Genomic DNA, 19,960 nt, shown 5'->3' on the forward strand with positions numbered 1-19,960 from the left:
AATAAGGAGAGGAGGAAGAGAGGTGAAGCGCGTACAAGGAGGAGTTGCACTGTGCTGCATTCCAAGTGAAACACTCGTGTTTATATTGCTTCTTCAGGGAGCCATGAGGGGACTGCTGCGTGCAAGGACCTGCGTGGATTGGGGGGGGGGGGGGGGGGGGAATCAGTAAAAACCAGAGCTCTTGCAGAAGGGTTCACAGGCTGGTGCTACAGGCGGGAGGGGGGTCTGATTCCATTGTGCGCAGATTCCAATGACATAGAGTAACCTCTTAGCCGGCTGCTCCGCTGAGTAGAGCCAAAATAACTGAAGAGTTTTATCCTGGAGGAAAACAGCTACGCAACGACAGAAGACACAATAGCGCACCATCTTTGGCTTGCTCGTCTCTGGTGGAGGTCTACAAGGTAAAACAGATATATTTTGCTTGGCATGTAGCCTAAACAGTGATTGCGAGTGTGCCAACAGTCAGAACCGAGGCGCAGCAATAAGATCACCCTTATCTACTCTGTTTGACCCCATCTGTCGCTCAGGAGCCGTGGAGCCGGGCTAACCAGCCTCTTTCATTCATTCATTCATTCATTCATTCACACAATTTGTCCAATGGGAATTTATTGAGGGGGGTAGTGCCAACACCTCCCCATCCACACTCCCAGCAGTCACTCTCAATTATGATAATGATGCAAACACACACCACAGTCTTTTCTAAGTGTGTGAAACATCTCTGAAAAGCAGATTCCACAGAGTTTCTCTCTCCAGGCTGAAGGTGACAGTGAGGGTTTTGGGGAGACCAGAAGGCACAAAAATAGAGGTATTCTTTGCTGAGCAAACTTGATAATGGACTCTAGTGTAAACAGGTCCTTTGCCCTGGTCATCAGTACTGGCCAACATCAGTATCTTAATGACAGTTGTCATTGTTGTAATCCCGACACAAACCACTCTTCCCCTGTGTCATTCCTCCCCCACCTTTCTGAGGTCCACACCCTCCCCCTTCTTTTCTCTTCTTCTCCCCCTACTATGTTTGTGTTAGCAGTCGGCTGGGCTTTCCATCACGCTGGTCTGGCCTCATCATTCTCCAAACACACACGTGCACACACGTGCACACACACACATACCAAACTGGTTCATTTTGAATCATCTCTCCCACTCAAACACCTGCCCAGCTTTTTTTTTTTTTTTTTCTTTCCAAGTGGACGTTCAAAGTTCTCTCATCTCAGTGATTTGCTCTCTGAAGTCTCTGCCACACTCGTTTCAGCCTCCCATTCTCTGGATAAGCTGATGTGAGGGCAAAATACGGGTCAAATGTGAGAGGGGAGCCAAATGGGGATTCCCATGCATGGATCCAAACCAGCCACCACAAGTGCACCAAGTGACATTTGGGGGAGATTTGGTATGGGTACAAATTTTCTTTGTGTTTCCACATGTCAGCATTTGTGTCTTTTATTGTAGGCTGGAGCCAAACAGTCACATAGTCATAACAAATTTGCATTTCATCACGATTTAGCACTAAACAGAGTAACCTGAAATCCCCTCTCATGCTATATGTCAACATCTGAACATTTGAACTGAATTCCCCCTCAAAAATCAGAATATCATCACCTTCCTACTCTTTTTTTTTTTTTTTTCGTTTTACACTGAAATGTTTTTTGTTTTGTTCAAATTTATGTTAGTCAAAGAGCGAGGGGATGTTAATCTCAAATTTCCACTTGTATCAAAATGTCAATCTAAATAAGGTATTATGTAAAGCAGATTCAAATGTGTCTACTGCTCTTATTCACACGCCGACAACAGACAGTTTAGATCTTACAGTTTAAGTCTAGGTCTAAAAATAGCTACGAGCTATAGTTCTGTTCCTGTTTTTGAGCGTATCAGGAAATTTGACATAGAACTGAAATTTTTTTTGAGGTCATATAAAAAAACAAAACAAAGCAAAAAACAGTGTTCAAACTGGATCAGACTGTGGTGACACAGTCTGATCCAGACTGTGGTGTGTAATCACGTCATTATTTTGAACGCAAACAGGAAGTTGCTGCGTGAAGCGATCCATATTTGGTCACTATAAGACAATAGCGATCAGGTGGTAAATTTTCTTTTGCGTAGTTTGAGGATCCAAGCTGATGTAATCTTCAGAGTATTTTAATCTTTCTAAAGCCAACTTTAGAAAGGCCATTTTGACACAGGGAAATGCCAGCATGGGACAAATGGCACTGCCACGATTACAGTGCATTAATTATTTAGCGATGATTTTTTGGGTTTTTTTAACAGATTACAACAATAGAGTTTCATATGAAAAGCTGGGCTTTTAGCAATAGATATATTTGGGATGTTCACCTGAACATTTGGTGCTCAAGTGAGCACATATAGCACTAGAGTGCTGAATGAATGACTGAATAACAATAATGATAACTATGAAAACCTTCGACTGCAGTGCAACTTGATGTCTTTGAATAGTTGTTGAACAAAAGTAAAGACTTGCACATATCAGCCACAACTTAACACAACACTGACAGGTGAAGTGAATAACAGTGATCATATTTTACAATGTATGGATGTTACTTTGATGCATACACCCCCTCCCATTGCAGTGACACTCCTCAGTGGCAGCAGCCTCCCTCCATCCGGCCCACCACACTGCTCTGAAAAAACAGCTCTGAACTGGCTTGAACCTTCAGGACCCAAAGGATCTGCTGGCACTGTCCCTCCATCATTACAGGTCACCACCAGTGGTCCACTCAGCACTGTTTAGTGGCACAAGGAGAATCTACACAGTATTAGGGAGGTTGTTATACTGTTCTAACTGTTGCTGTGTGGTACCAAGTGAAGATTTATTCGACTTTAGGGTGCTAACAAGATAATATATGCTCACAGGATCAGTTCATTGTTGTTTTTGGCCTTTAATTTGTGTTTTTTCCAGCTGATATCCATTTCATTATAGTCTCCATCTCACTAAATATTCCTCCTCTTACATCCAGCTGTGAGTTTGATGTTTTTGTGGAGAAAGCAACAGTAATATCAAAGTTGTAGATTCCCACTCTTCAATATAAAATTACATTTGTGCTCCTTTAAAAAACAAACATGTCCTGTGGTTGACGTGACGTGTGAAATAATGTGCAGTTGCTCCAGATGACATTTTTACAGTTGGTGCAGAACAATGAGTTGTCAGGAAACACGAGAACAAACATTCAAAGCAAGATGTTGCTTTGATAAAGGTGCTTTAAATAAATAAGGCTGCCTTTTTTTGTTACATAAACAATAAAAGAATTCAGTAATAAAGATCACAGAGTATTTATGGAAATGTTTTCTGTTCCCATTGAAATGTGACTGCTAAACAGTAATATTTTAATGAAATTCCATGATATTTTGTGACGCATTATTCTGGTTTGTTGGTTATTCTAACAATAATACACTCACTGGCCAATTTATTAGGCACACAAATTCAACCCTTAACATAAATCAGCCCAATTACACGGCAACAGCTCAGTGCATTTAGGCCCGTAGACATGGTGATGGCGACCTGCTGATGTTTCAAACTGAGCATCAGAATGGAGAAGAAAGGTGATTCAAGTGACTTTAATGTGGCATGGGTTTGGGTGCCAGATGGGCTGGTCTAAGTCTTTCAGAAACTGTTGATCTATTTGGATTTTCCCATACAACCATCTCTAAGGTTTGCAGAGAATGGCCCAAAAAAGAGAAAATAGCCAGTGATCATCAGCTCTCTGGGTGAAAAATCCTTGCTGATGTCAGAGGAGAATGGTCAGACTACTGATAGGAAGGCAACAGTAACTCAGATAACTGCTTGTTATAACCAAGGCATGCAAAGAGCATCTCTGAATGCAAACACGTTGAACCTCAAAGCAGATCTACACAGAAGCAGAAGATCACACCAGGTGGTCTGATGAATCTCAATTTCTGCTGCAACATTCAGATGGCCAGAATCAGAATTTGGTGTAAACAACATGAAAGCATTGAACTATCCTATTTTGTATCAGCAGTTCATGCTGCTGCTGCTTGTGTAATGGTGTGGGGGATTTTTTTTTTGGAACACTCTGGACCCCTTAGTACTAACTGAGTGCCATGTCCATCCCGTTATCACCACAGTGTACCCATCTTCAGATTGCTACTTCTAGCAAGACACCCATCACAAAGCTCAAATCATCTTAAACTGGTTTTTTAAACATGACAATGAGTTCAGTGTCCTCAGATGGCCTCCTCCTCCTCCTCCTCATCAGATCTCAATCCAACAAAGCACCTTTCAGTTTACAGAACACCTTTGGGTAGAATTGGAGATTTACATCATGGATACTCTGCAGCGACTGTGTGATGCTATCATGTCAGTATGGACCAAAATCTCTGCGAAATGTTTCCAGCCCCTCGTTGAATCCATGCCACAAGAATTAAAGCAGTTCTAAAGGCAAAATGAGGTCCAACCCAGTTCTAACCTAATAAAGTGGCTGATGACTATGTATACCATATAATTCAATCTTAACATTTAATTATTTCACAGTTTTTTTAATTTAATTGTATATATTAAAAGTGAAAATTGAAAACATTTGTTATGTCACTGCCTGTGAGAGCATTGGGGCCCACACGAATACTTTAGTCCGCTTCAGCAGAGTAAGTTCTATTTAAGCAGTGTCTATAAATATCAATACAGCCTGTCAAATATTGTTTGAAGAAATTGTAATAGAAACAAACAAACAAAAAAAGAAACAAAAAAACCCAAACCCATCTTTGACCTGTGGTATTGTTGCATGAGAGTTTTTTTCCATATTAAGACCACAATACCCATAAAGCTGCTGTTTCAGAAACAAGCAGCCACCAGACAAAGTTCCTCCTCGATCTTTCGCTTTCATGAAGACTTCAAGCATGATGCTTTACAGGGAATTTCAATTCCACAGTTATTCGGAGCATTTCATTTCTTCCTTTGAAGAAAATTATTTGCGTTACAAAATAACCCTTTAAAATCTTTGCATGTGTTTCTTTGAGTTGAGAGCAATTGTCTAATTCCTGTGAGGTTTCATGGTTGGTATGATGGCATGCATTGAGATATTAGAAAACATCCGTTTTCTTTCCACTGGACATACCCAAGGAAACCCCGTGGTTACTGCGATGTCACAACTGATATTTATGGCGACTGTCGGTGGCCTTGTGGCTGAAAGCAACAGCACACAACTGTGCAGAGACATGCAGACACCTACACTTCTCTCAACCACCAGCATGACTCTCAGCACATATGAGAACTTCCACAAGAACCCATGTTTTTGTTCATTTTTTTTTCCCCAATGTGGTTTTAGTAAGCGATTACAACACGAAACATCCCAAATATCCCAACCTTTTAATTTTTTATTTACCATGTGCTCGCTGGCGAGCCCATTTCACATGCACTTTTTAAATGACCGTAACTCCATTACTGTTTGTGCTAGACAGAAAATTACAACAGCTTTGGAATGAAGACGAGCTTTACAGAAATATTCGGTATTACAGTAGAACAAAGCATTCACAAGTTACTGCTGTCTGAACACAGAAAAAACAGCTGATCCTAGATTTCACCATGTACACTTCACATTACTGTAAAAATTCAAATGGTTCCTGAATTTCTGATTTTTTAAAAATTCTGCAGCCAAAATTATAGAATAAGTCCAGGCAACCTGTATAACACATGGGTGTTAAAGGGTTAAAACAGCAGCTTGAAGAGCTTTCTCTTTTCTAAGGTCTGATTGGAGAGTGGACTTGGGTGGCCTTCACAGGCTTTCAGATTATCCAAATAGAGTGATCGAAAGGAGGCAGCTGCTTTTGGCAAACTGCTTGTAGGCAAGACTGCAGTGAAAGACCTGTAATCAGCAAGAGTCCTGGACCAAATATATACTGTTTAGTGGTTACAGAATAGACAAGGAATAGGTCAGATGACTAAGCAATACAAAGTACACATGAAACAAAGCTACTGTATGAAGACTGTGAGATGCAATTTAAAGCTCAGCCAAAATATTTAATTTAATCTAGCAATTTAGAGTTGGTTTTCTATATAATTAAGGTCAAAATCTGCATAGCTGAGACTGAGATTTCCTGAATTAGCCATGGATGGGTCAAGCTCAGAAACACTCTCTTTATTGCAGACTCCTGAGTCTGCAATAAACATTACCTATAAATCTGGATTTGTCTTCCCTTGATTTGTCCAGTCTGGTGAATGCCCACGTCCTTCAAAACCAACAGTTTCAGTTTGTAATTTGGGCTTTCTTTGAAGAAATTACAGTATTTGAGCATCTGCTGCTGCAGTGCTCAGGGCACCTGTCAGAAATGCACACTCATTGTGCTCTGTATGTGAAAGTGAAACCTAATAACAGAGAAAGCTTGGTTATCTATTCTCCTCATTATGCCCATTTCCACTTAACAGAGAGCCGGAATGGTCCCCGATTTTCGCACCCACATCACGGGTGCCAGCTGTACTTTACTACTGTATTTCTATGAAGGCCAGCAGAGCAGGAGCTCTCTGGCTCAGTGCCAGCTTCACCATGAGAAAGAAGGGGAGAGTTAGAGAGCGAGGAGGGAGGGAGGGAGGTCACTGCTCTGAAGGACTTTAGTTATATTCAGGGAATAACACATTCTGGACTGCAGCATGGAGGAGTAATGATGATATGCCATCCTGTGGTTTAGCCTTGAAACTAGTCCCACACATACAATACAGACTCACCACCGGTTCCTCTAAATCTCCACCCAGGTTATATTTCCCTGACAGTGCAGCTATGTAATGTGAAGTCACCCAGCAGTCATGTGAGAGTCAACTCCAATTCCCAGGTAATGCTCCCCATGATTCAAGGGCAACACAAACAGATCTGCAAATGATGCATTACAGTCAGGGGAGAGAGAAAGAGGCGGAAGGATAGGCTTTTAAATCCACATGGATGAAGCCCTTTTGGCTTTAGGCTAGCGTCTTCTGCTTATTACTACAAGGTCAGAGGAAATGAGTAATTGCTTTTTGATATTTGACTGGGAGTGTCAAGTGTAGGAGATGCAACCACATACCAGCAGCAGACTGAGGTAAAGGAGAGGAGACAATTTAATGAGCAGTGATGCTGAAAGAGGAGGCAAAATTACATGGTCACACTAAAAGAAAAACTAAAGCAAACTGATACAAAAGCATCATATCTTATCATCACCCGGAGAGGCATCGTTTACAGTAGCTTCCATCCACATTAGTTTCTGTTTCACCTGCCAGCATTTTCCCTCCTTGCTTCCAAGTGATAACAGCTAAGTCACATGGTTGATAGCTGAGACCAAGGACGATTCAGTACTGTAACAATGAGCTGAGAAAGATACGCAGCTTCACATACTTTCACATCTTTAGCAAAGTAGATATAAATTCATTGCCAGGACATCTTAGAACTAAATATGAAATTGTTTTACTCTGGCTATAAGTAGCTCAGACATGTTGAAAATGAATATTAATTTATATCGTTAAAGGCCCCTGCAATGATTACATTGTTTCTATTTAAAACATGAGTAAACTATTCCACTAAAAAAAAAAAACAAATAAGTGCACAAACAAAGTCATCAAAAGCTGTTGAAGGCTTCTGCTATAGCTTTAAGCATTTTTGTCTGATTTGACAGAAGACTGCAGTGCAGGAAATATCAGAAACACGGCGCTTCTTTTCTGGTACAAACAGAACCAAATGAATAAAGAGAAAGAAAGGAGCCTTTTATCTCAGAGTTGTGGAAAACAACCTGTGGCACTGATGTGTAGACAGAGGCAAAGCTGCTGTGTTTTTAACTTTCCTGTAAAACATGATATCAGCACTTACTGATATCCAGTACTAGGAGTTATACTGGGAATACTGGAAGTCCTTTGTTGCATCCATTGCATGTACTGGCCTACAGCTGGCTGAGGCCTGAAGAGTTGCTCCCGAGCAGCTCCAGGAAGCTATTACATCACCTCTACAACTCTGTGTGGGTGTGTGCGTTTCATGAATTTGTCATACTACAATAGAACTACTTTTCTGTAGTTTGCATTTCTTAGTGGTTTAATCTGCTTCATACCAGCAGCAGACGTGTTAATATTAAACTGCTCTGAGAAAGCATGTTTTCACAAGTTAATATCGGTATGAGGCTGATGGTCTACAGTACACGTGAATGAACTGGCTAATGTGTGACTGTTGACACCCCCCCCCCCACCCTTCTGTTTCAGAGAAATACGCAAACACACACACAGCTGTTAAACCCTGTGCTGACGTCCTTTGGGAAGGCAGGGAGTTTCCTTCCTGGGTGAACTGGCTTCTTTGTTATTCAGAGCGCTGCTGCCTCTGCGGCCAGGAGTGAGGTGGAGAATCAAAACATCAAAGCAGACTTTTTACCCTCAGGGCGGACGTGCACTCCTTATACTGTACAAATGTAAGCCAAGCTTTCCTTTATTTGTATTCTTTGCAATATGAGTCAATTTCAGGTTTGCATGCAAATAAAACCACTGGATTAGACCATAAAGGCACTCAAAGTAAACTTGGTTAGTTATTTATTTTACTTAGGTGATCATGCAAATATGCTAAAATGGCAGTTTCCTGCATTTTATATAATTATAAACTGAATACAATAAGATTTAGAAATAAAGATATTTGAGGACACCTCTCAAGTTATGTTATGGACACTTAATATGTTCATACTTTTAAAAAAATCATAATTTACTGAATATTTCTAATAATAATAAAATGAAGAACAATGATTAAATCAAACTATTAAAATATTTAATCACTGATTTAATTGAAATCAGTCCCCCTTCATACTCATCTTTTACTGACTTGCTTTGATGTTGCTGTTTATGTGTAAATATCCATTTTTTTGGACTCTAACTGTATGACAGGGCCCTCTAGTGGTTCCACCTTGTAAACATGATTCACGACAGGAAGTAGGCAGGTGAGAAAAATATCCAAGGTCTCAGTTTTGTCTCCTTACAAGCACTCCATGTTTCGCCATGCTGTCCGAAAATGAGCATTGTAGCTTTAAGTGTAACGTGTAATGCTTCTGAGAGTTTACAGTCTGGTCAGGGTAACGACCCAGTTTTAGTGCACATCTGTCCTTAATTTAGCTAAAGATGGTATCTGGTGGTTACTCACATGGAGAGAGAGAGAGAGAGAGAGAGAGAGAGAGAGAGAGAGAGAGAGAGAGAGAGAGAGAGCCTGTTTCAAACTCTCAGGGGACTGTAGCAGAGCTGAATCAGACTGGCTTGTACTCTGCTTACTAAGTCATTCATACTGTATGTCCCTCCAATAGAGGGCGAGAGGGACGTGGACAGCCTGTTGTTAAAGAGTACAACCTCCTTACAAAGGATGGAGAGAGATGGAGTGATCCAATTTCACTGTGACTGGAGGAAGGAAAAAAAAAGAGGCCACTGACTCTGCACATTTACCTACTCTTCAAACGTACTTGCATTTGTGCAATTTTGTGCTAATGCGCATGTGTGTGTGTGTGTGTGTGTGTGTGTGTGCTTTGCAGTCCCTGCTGTGAAATGTTTAATAGTTAATAAGAGCCTTGTTTACTTGGCAGGGCTGCTGCCCACACAGCAGATGCTGCTCAAATGCTGAGAGACACAACTTATGCAATACGGGAAATAGATCCAGAATGTAGTTTAGATATTTTAACAGTTTGACAAACAAACATGTGGTGACCAGCACTCGTTGTTTGGGATTTTGTTCCAATCTTCAGATTTGTTTTTATAACTATGAAGGGGAAATGTCAGAAAGCCTGATCAAAAGAGCCGTGCATTTCTTCTTCTGCGTAAATATTTTAACAAAAAGCAATATCAGCAACATTTTAATTTGAGTGTAATTTCAGCTCACGATAAAAGCGCACATTAACTGCACTGTTTTTCATCGGCACTGTTTAATTTTCCTGCAAACAAAAAGGTATTTGTATCATGTGAATTATTTATTACCCACAATTAAAACAGGGCTTGCATACACACTTTATAGGCTGGCTTCAAGCACTAAACAAATGCACACAAACTTAAGATAACAAGAAAGTAAATCATTCTTCATTCTTTGTTCACTGTGGAACAAACAAACTCTCGTGATGATAAATTCTACCCATTTTGAGTATTGTCACCTTTCCCCCATACAGTACAAGAAAAGACACAAATAAGAGAGGTTTGTCTCACAGAACCACAAAAAAAAAAAACACTTTACCAACGAGGCGGGAGGGCTAACCTCACGGTACCCTGCATGGCTGTTTGTGTGTACTCTATAGTGATGGATAATGCATGAACCGTAGTTTAAAATTTAAGGGTGATAATGTAACTGTGGCAAAACAATAACCTTACTGACAGGTGAGCCAGGCCACATCAGGGCAGAGAAGGAAGGAAAACTAAAAAAACTGAAAACAGTTTGAGGCAGACCTGCAGACAAGGCGTTTGTATATAAGCAGGTGAGGACTTTCTCTCCCTGCTGTGGTTTGTTTTAATTACAGTGTCTGTTTATGAGTAATGACAGCGGATGTCATACTCATCTTTTGCAGAAAGGAATCATTTATTCTACATGCACTGATGGTTTTAAGAGGCCTCTATATTTTACTGGCTGCTTCTTCTTTTTTTTTCTTTTTTTTTGCCTATTTCAAACAGCTGCAATAAAAAAATTAAAAGAAATACAAGTTTATAGCCAGCTGTCAGCTGATAGGTTACTGCTGCTGCTGTAAATAGTATCTCTGCATCTGGATGAAAATTTTAATCATAGATCATGTCTCTGTTTATCTTTTTAATTTTTTTGGTTGGAAGTAATTTCCAAGTGTTTTTTTCACAGAATTCCACTTTATTTGTTGAAGGTTGAGCGATTGAGTGAAAATATATTTTTGCAAACCTCATTTCTGACACAACATGGTTGTCTATCCATCTGGCCAGAGCCTGCAACTTCCCTCATTTCAGTAAAAACTGAAATTTGATCCACACGATATGGGATATCATACATCAGCCTAGGAGTCGTGGGCATATTTGTTGGGCACATCATCCTTCCGTCTCCCTGAAGCAACCGTCTGTTGAGATGTGGTTTTTCCAACTTTTGATAAATCTAGACTGGATTAGATGAAAACCTTCGATCACTGGCTGTGTGTGTCCACAGAAAGGGAATGTCTTGTTGTCCAAGATTTCCACTGGCTGTGCCAAATCATGCGCACATACAGCTCACAAAAAGCAAATGACCCAAATCCCCCTTTGCTCTTACATAAACTGTACTTAGTGTTTTAGTGTTTGCATGTTTAATTTAGTCTATAGGGCTGAACTGAAGGAATAGTTTGATATAAAATGATTCCCTCCCATATCCCACCCAAAACTACAGTCGACCGGTGATTGAACTATGGAAGATTTTACATAAAATACTTTGGTCAGAGAGAACAGTGTATGATAATCAGCAGTATAAATCGAAAACTTTTTTGTAACCTTGTTCTGAGGCAAAGTCAGAAAAGATTTTAAGCATTATTTTAAATGCTTTAAACTTTAAAATTAAACTTCTTTTAGTTACAAATACTGTAATTCCTATGATGGCTGTAGGTCAACTTGATTCTAGAAGGCTAGTTTATGGATCACATATTATGAAGCCTCAGCCTCGACTACATTTAGACCAGAGGTTGGGGTGCTAAGTTATCCATAAAGCTTGGTTATCAACTGTATCAGTGCATGGCACAGACACAGATACCTGCTAATTAGTGCTAATTAAAAGATTGGAATTTTACTCACTAGAACTGGAGCACAGTCTTTTTGTCAGGGCTGTGCCAAACAGCAGGCCATATACTGTTCGCCTGAAATTTTCATAAAAAGTCCTCTGAACCACATCAGCAGTACAAATATGGTGGAGCACTTCAGTTCAGTGACCTCAGTTACCTAAAGTAGCTGCCATGTTAGCACCTGTCAATCAAAGTGGCTACACCCTCTCACTTTAAGCCTCTTTAAAATTCAAACAGGTGAGTTGTAGAAATCTGCCTCCCCAGCACCTGTACAGTTCTTATGAAGAAAGAAACTGATGCTTAAAAACATAACTGTTTTTTAAGTATTTGGAAAAAGCCTGAATGTTTTTATTGTTTCTGTGCTATGCTAAGCTAAACTCGGCTGTTTTGACAAATGGGGAAATTATGGTTCAGTGGTAGTAGTGTGTTGGCAGTCCGTGGGCAGCTTCAGACTGTCCATCAACCTTCAGAAAGCATATGTTGTCACATGGAAGCAGTGTCATAAATCCTGTATGTGTTACAACCGCTCTATGGGCTACTCTTGCTTGTCCTGTAGTCGGTCCATCAGCCAGCCACAAGAAGAGGACAGTTATGACATACAAAGACTTGAAGTGACACTGAGTGCTTAAAAACAATGGAAAGTGTATACTGCAGCCACTGTCTGTGCTTATCATGCTGTATTTTTTATCTTTAATGTTTTTTCCTTCTTTCCTGATGAGCTCTGCTGTTGCTCCCTTCCCAAATGAACTCAACCGTGGTACCATAAATTACGGATAACTCTAGTTCACTGCATTTTGAGCCTAGTTTCTGTGTCTATTTTTGATGCTTTCCTGATGCTTTGCTGATTGACAGAAAACAAGGACAGACAAAAACAGAAATCCCATATGTGGTAAGAGTTTATGTGAGTGGCAATTAAAGGTTTTCTCTCTCGCTTTCTTTTTTTTGGTGAAACCGAGAAAGAGAGGCCAGCCCCTGTGTGTGGTGTGTTTTTGTCCTGTGTTCAAGGGCATACCCCACCAGTCTCCTGGCACTGACTACAGTTGGAAGAAATGCACATTTTTAATGCTGCATGCCCATCACTTGAAGCAGTACGCATATGCAGAATGAGAATGCACTTTGCTTGTGTTATGAAACAGGAAAGAGCTGCTTCACCTGATGTGACAGGTGATTCAAAGCCTACGTCCCATCACGCTCAGGGTAAAGGGGCAAAATGATTTACTGACTTCACACACTTGCTAACAGACACACAGACGTTACTTTACACAGAGGGTGGTGTCACCTTTTCATACAAGCAAGCTGACCCTTTTATTGACCTTTCCCACCACAAAGGCATTCATTAGGTAAGCCATCGATGTGACCTTTGATCTTCCGTGGCTGGTACTATCTCACTGTCTTCTCATTGTCAGGAGCTGACGGAGGGGAGGGTGGATATTTGAGTGCTGCTAATGTATAAAGATTAAAAGCAGACATTGAAAAAAGAGTCATTAGAAGAGCAGTAAGGGAGAAAGTTACCTCTTTGCTATGAGCCTCAGAGAGGGAATTGATTTTAGAATGGTTGTTCTGGTCAGAGCACACACAGTCAAGAATATTGATTGATTGCATAATCTCTCTTCATCTCCTCCTCCTCCCTCCACTTTCATCCTCAGCGCCTCTCTCCTCCACTCCCATGTACCCGAGACCTTCCTTGTCCATTCATTCATTTACCACGGTTTTTGTATGGCTTTTTCCCCGCTCTACTCACATTTCTTCTTTTCTTGTCTAACGTGCTCCAAACACACTCACATGTACACACAAAGGCAGACATCCTCCTCTCAGGTAGATTCTGCTATCTTAATTATCAAAAGGATGTGAAACACTGACCTCTCATATCTTACTCTCTTTAAGAGAAACAAATAACTCATGAATTGCGAAGATCCTGTTTGAATGGAGTTGAATGTGTGTCTGAATGTGTGGGTGGTTGGCAGCAGTTGCAGCTTAGGATAGCGACAGCTGACCGGCTCACCATATCTGCTCAAATTAATTAGAGTGGAACAGAAATGGACATTTCCACACGTTATGTAGCTCACCAACGGGTCCAATCTGGCCCACTGTATGGTTTTACAAATGGTTTTACAAAGTGTGAAACTTTAAGAAAAGGAAAGCTTTTTTGATTTTTGGACTGCTCACTGTATTTTGCTTGAAGAAGCAATATGTTGCAAATTGTTAAGAAAGACATTGCCCGTGCCCTCATTACCACATTTAGGAACTGTGCCAACTTGTTTCTTTGAATTACAGCAATAATGTCTCTTTGTAATGACAGCAGACTGAGTGCGTGTGGAGATGTGCCGTTAAGTTTGGGCATCTCTTTTATTATTATTATTATTATGCAGCAGTTTAACTGCTCCAGCTTGAGATTAAATTGGCTCTGTGCTGCCTACTAAAATGAATGTGACACCCTTTGTGCATTTGGAGTGGTACAAGTGATGCATTCAGAGACTTAGAATGTATAGCAGATATTGTGTGAGAGTGTGTATGTTTTTTCTTGTGCTTCATGTACAGTATAATGCTCTTGAGATTTATATCATTTATTTCTGAAACATTCTAACTGTGGAGGTGAATCTGTGTGTATTTGATCCATCCATCCATCCTCTTCTGTTTATCTGGGGCCGGGTCACGGGGGCAGCAGCCTGAGCAGAGAAGCCCAGACCACCTCCACCACCTCCACCCCAAGTCATTCCCAGGCCAGCCGAAAGATATAATCTCTCCAGCGTGTCCTGGGTCTGCCCTGGGGCCTCCTCCCTGGAACATGCCCGGAACACCTCACCCAGGAGGCATCCTAGTCAGATGCCTGAACCACCTCAACTGGCTCCTTTCTGCCACTTGTATTTGTGATCTCATTCTTTCAGTCATTACCCAAAGCTCATGACCATAAGTGAGGGTAGGGACATAGATTGACCAGTAAATCGACAGCTTCGCTTTCATGCTCAGCTCCCTCTTTACCACAACAGACTGGAGCAGCATCCACATCACTGCAGACGCAGCCCCAATCTGTCTGTCAATCTCCCACTCCCTTTACCGATCACTCATGAACAAGACCCCGAGATACTTAGGTGCCGTTTACACGAAGCCGTTTTCACTGGAAACGGTGTCGTTTTGATGCGTTTCAGCCTTTCGTTTACACGATGGCGTTTCAGAAACGATCCGCGTTTACACGAGGACATGTGAAACGATGAAAACGATGTAGTTCCCATGCCAGGCCACAAGTTGGCGTTGGTTTTCTCTTTGCAAAGTTTGTTTACGCAAGACGCGCATGCGTGGAGTGACACAGTAGGTAGTGCGGCAAATTGTTCATTACTAACAAAACGGCCAATGTGAGAGGTTTTGTGTGGACCGATGATGAGGTTGGATCGCTGCTGCACACAACGCTGAATTACAAAACGGTAAAAACACAGGAAAAGCATAAGAAGCACTCGTGAATCCGCGAGTACTGTTTATCAGTTTGCGCGTGCGCGAAAAACTGGCCGTCGCAACCATAGTGCGCATGTGCGAGTCGAGCGTTTTCAAATCACCCCGGTTTCAAGTGTTTACACGAAAACGCAAGCCGGTGCGTTTCTGAAACGCTCCACTCTGGACCCCGTTTCTGAAACACATCGTTTTCACTCTGTTGTCGTGTAAACGGAAGGGCGAAACGCATCAAAACGACACCGTTGTCGTGTAAACGCAAGGCCGAAACGCATCAAAACGACACCATTTCAAAATGAAAACGGTCTCGTGTAAACGGCACCTTAAACTCCTCCACCTGGGGCAGCAACTCGTCCCTGAATTGGAATGGGCACTCCACCCTTTTCCGGCTGAGGACCGTGGGCTCAGACTTAGAGGTGCTGATTCTCATGCCAGCCACTTCCCACTCAGCTGTGAACCATTCCACTGCAGACAGGAGGCCTCCACCTGATGAAACCAACAGGGCCATATCGTCCACAAAAAGCAGAAATGATATTGAGGCCACCAAGGCGGAAGCCTTCCGCCACTTGGCTGCGCCTAGAAATTCTGTCCATAAAAATTATGAACAGAATCGGTGACAAAGGGCAGCCCTGACGAAGTCCAACATCCATAGGAAACAAGTCCGACTTATTGCCGACCTGTCATGTCGGGCGGTGTGAAAGGCGGCAATGGACCCATATGCAGGAGTCCGGAAACTAACATAACTTAAAGACGTTTATTGTAAAACAAAAACCAGAATACAAAAATCCTCGTGGGAGCCAGATGAAGAGCAAAAATCAAAAACAAGTGAGGCAACACACGAACACCCCAACATAATAAAAAACTAAGACACGACAACAAGCAGAGAACACAGGACTTAAATACACCAGAGAATAACAAGGGAAAGTGGAAACAGCAGGTAACACAGCTGAACACAATGCCACTGAGACAAGGGGAAGCAAAACTAAATACACTGCACAAGAAACAAGACTTTACCAAAATAAAACAGGAAGTGGACACCAAGACTAAGACACGAGAACTTGACAAACCTGAACCACAAACACAAAAACACTGGGCACAGCCCAGGACCATGACATGACCAAGCTCTTGCTGTGGTTGTACAGAGACTGAATGGCCCACAACAATGGGCCAGACACCCCTTACTCCTGCAATACCCCCCACAGGATACCCTGAGGGGCGCGGTCGAATGCATTCTCCAAATCCACAAAACACATGTAGACTGTATGGGCAAACTCCCATGCACACTTCAATATCCTCGAGAGGATGAAGAGCTGGTCCAGCGTTCCTCGACCACGATGAAAACTGCATTGTTCCTCTTGAATCGGAGGTTCAACTAATGGACGGAGCCTCCGTTCCCGCCCCCTGGCATAGGCCTTATCGTGTTCCCCTGATAGTTGGAGCACACCCTCTGGCCTCCCTTCTTAAAGATGGGGACGACCACCCCGGTCTGCCAGTCCAGTTGCACTGCCCCAGATCTCCACGTTATGTTGCAGAGGCGTGTCAACCAAGACAGCCCTACAACATCCAGTGCCTTCAGGAACTCAGGGCAAACCCCCAGTGATGGGCGAGCCTCCCCCCTCATATCCAGACTCTGCTTCCACTATAGAAGCCTCATCAGACTCCTCCCACACCCGAGTTTTTGCTTCGGCCACCGCCTGAGCCGTATTCCGCTTGGCCTGCTGGTACCCATCTGCTGCCTCTGGAGTCCCACAGGCTAACCAAGTCTGATAGGACTCCTTCTTCAGCTTGATGGCTCCCTTCACCTCCAGTGACCACCGTCTTATTCAGGGATTACAACCACGACAGGCACCAACCACCTTGCAGCCACAGCTCTGAGCAGCAGCCTCAACAATGGAGGTGCGGAACATGGTCCATTGGGACTCAGTGTCCTCAGCGTCCCTCGGAATACTGTCAAAGTTCTGCCGGAGGTGGGAGCTGAAGATCTCGCGGACTGGGTACTGTGCCAGGCTTTCCCAGCGCACCCTCACAATATGTTTAGGTGCGCTAGGTCTGCCCAGCATCCTCCCCCACCACCCGATCCAACTCACCACCAGGTGGTGATCAGTTGACAGCTCAGTTCCTCTCTTCACCCGAGTGAAGATCTAATGATATGATTACAAAATGGATCATTGACCTGCAACCTAGGGTGTCCTGGTGCCACATGCACTTATGGAGATCCTTATGTTCGAACATGGTGTTCGTTATGGACAAACTGTGGTTTGCACAGAAGTCCAATAACAAAACACCATTCAGATCAGGCAGGCCGTTCCTCCCAGTCACACTCCTCAAGGTCTCACTGTCATTGCCTACATAAGTATTGAATTCTCCCAGCAGGACGATGAAGTCACCGGATGGAGTACCCTCAAGCACCCCATCCAGCGACTCCAAGAAGGGTGGGTACTCTGAACTGTCATTTGGCACATAAGCGCAAACAACAGTCAGGACCCGTTCCCCAGCCCAAAGGTGGAAGGAAGCAACCCTCTCATTTACCGGTGAAAACTCCAACCTACAGGCAGCAAGCCGAGGGGATACAAGAATACCCTCTCCAGCTCACCACCTCTCACTGCGGGCAACTCCAGAATGGAACAGAGTCCAGCCCCTCTCCAGGAGACTGGTTCCAGAGCCCAGGCCATGCATCGAGGTGAGCCCACTTGAGTTAATGATGTGTGCACAAACATGCTTCTCTCACGAGTGACTGAGAGGCGGCACAAACCTGTGCAATATTGGTTGCAGGGTCGGTCCTTCATATAGATTATGGTTGTTCCAGTGTATCCTACAAATGCTCAATTCAGTTTTGGGAAATTTGCAGTTTTTACAGTGTGAAAGATGCATTGTCCTGCTGGGGGAGGAGACATAGTGGCGTGCGCTTGGTCTGCAACAATGCTTTGGTGGGTGTACATGCCGAAATAACATTCACATAGACATGTTTCTTTCACATTAACACATTTTTTTTTTCAAAATTAAGAGAAGATGACATAAAGCAATTTTAAAAAATAGCATGCAAGGACTTCCTTGGGGAAAAAAGTCCTTTAAAACCAGCTTTCTCTGCACCAGGTTGATGATACCTGTAGACACTGCAGGAACGCTAAGAAAGCAAGAGAAATCAGTGCAATCTACTAACGGATGTGACAGCCCAGTACCAGTACTTCATTATTCCTCACCAGTATTGGTGTATCTCAACAGCTCTTGAAACCTGCAGGAGGCAATAAAACAGCAAAGTTGCTGTTATAGCCACAGTGAAGCATCTGGGATACAAAGGCAGTCTCCAAGTGGCCTGTGGTACCTTCGATTTCCTTCACTTATCTTGTGTCCTGGGAACAATGACAGATTGACGTTTGTACAGTTCTACACTAATTATGTGCCGGCAGCCATATATCTCCTAATGATTCCTAGTCACCCAGAGAAGCATATAATGGGCCTCTGGGGACACTGTGGTTCCAGGCACCTCTGGAGATCTCATGTCTTTATCCACTTAGCTGGATAGTAAATATGTCTTCCATATCTGCACTCTGCTGCTACGGTTCACCGCAAAGGGAGAATGTGTGGAAAAGCAGGATTGTATCATTGTTTTCTGGCATTTTCTATCTATCTATCCATGACCCTTTGACCTTTAAGAATTAGAAATGATCTATGTCATGACTTTGATTAATAGAAAAAAATTAAGTTTTACAGAAATGTAAATAGATCATCCATAGATGGGTGACATTTTTGAAAGTGAAATCAATTAAATTATTCAACATTTACTGTACAACACTTCAGTATGGGTATTTAAATTATAATCATAATCTATGATAATTTTCAATAAAGCAATTGCATTCTCGGAAGATAATGACTATAGTTATGCCAGCAGGGGGGTAGCTTATCATAAAGACGAATTCTGTTTGATAATATCTGCCTGCTTGCAAATATATCCTCACTTATAAATACATTTACATTCACTGGCCACTTTATTAGGTATTATTAGGTACACTTTACTATTACAGGGTTTAACCCCTGTTTGCTTTCAGAACTGCCTTAATTTTTCACGACACTGATTCAACCAGGTGCTGGAAACATTCCACAGAGATTTTGGTCCACAATGACATGACAGCACCACACGGTGCAAATATGTCAGCTGCTCATTCATGATGTATCTCTTCTGTTTTACCCTAAAATGCTCTAAAAACTGAAAGGTGCTCTATTAGACTGAGATCTGGTGACTGTGGAGGCCATTCGAGTACAATGTCGTGTTCAAGAAACCAGTTTGAGGTGATCTGATCTGAATCTTGTTGTCACATTTACCAGACGAACAAGTGAATAAAAATATACTTTATGCTAAAGTATTTCTTTGTTTTAATGCATGTGGCTTTAGCCCAGTGATCCAAGTTGAGTTTTAGTGAAATAAAGGTCAACATAATAGAGCAAGTTCTCGTTTTTTCCCTACAAAAATCAAATTAATTCAGCATAGATTTTCTCCATATTTTTTCCCCTTGCAGTGGCTCACCAGTGGGTACCATCCCACAGTTTGAGAACCACTGCTGTAGACCAACATGTGAAATGTGAATGCCCTCTAAAAATGCATAGAAAAAAGCTGATAAAGCCTTAGGCATCAAGGGCTTTAACTGAGAACACAGGAAAAAGAAGGGTATAAAGAAGGGATACCCCAGTGAAACATTAAATTCTGCTAAGATGATGGAGACCAAGGAATTAAATTATCTAAAAACCAAAGCAAGTGAAAGAGAGAGTGAGTGAAATCCAGTGTGTCATCAAGTCTGGCATTAATCGGAAGTTGATCAGTTCACAGGCAGCGGGCCAA

The 19,960-nt window shown here is 42.2% G+C and overlaps 1 long non-coding RNA gene across 1 annotated transcript; it reads left to right on the forward strand.

Moving 5' to 3' along the window:
* The first annotated feature begins 226 nt into the window (after positions 1-226).
* LOC115787689 (uncharacterized) lies at positions 227-2,710 on the forward strand. Its single transcript, XR_004020539.1, has 3 exons — positions 227-401; positions 1,250-1,384; positions 2,580-2,710. It is a non-coding gene; the product is annotated as an uncharacterized LOC115787689 (long non-coding RNA).
* Positions 2,711-19,960: the final 17,250 nt, after the last annotated feature.

The sequence above is a fragment of the Archocentrus centrarchus genome, chromosome 11 (genome assembly GCF_007364275.1).
Source record: "Archocentrus centrarchus isolate MPI-CPG fArcCen1 chromosome 11, fArcCen1, whole genome shotgun sequence".
Taxonomy (NCBI): Eukaryota; Metazoa; Chordata; class Actinopteri; order Cichliformes; family Cichlidae; genus Archocentrus; species Archocentrus centrarchus.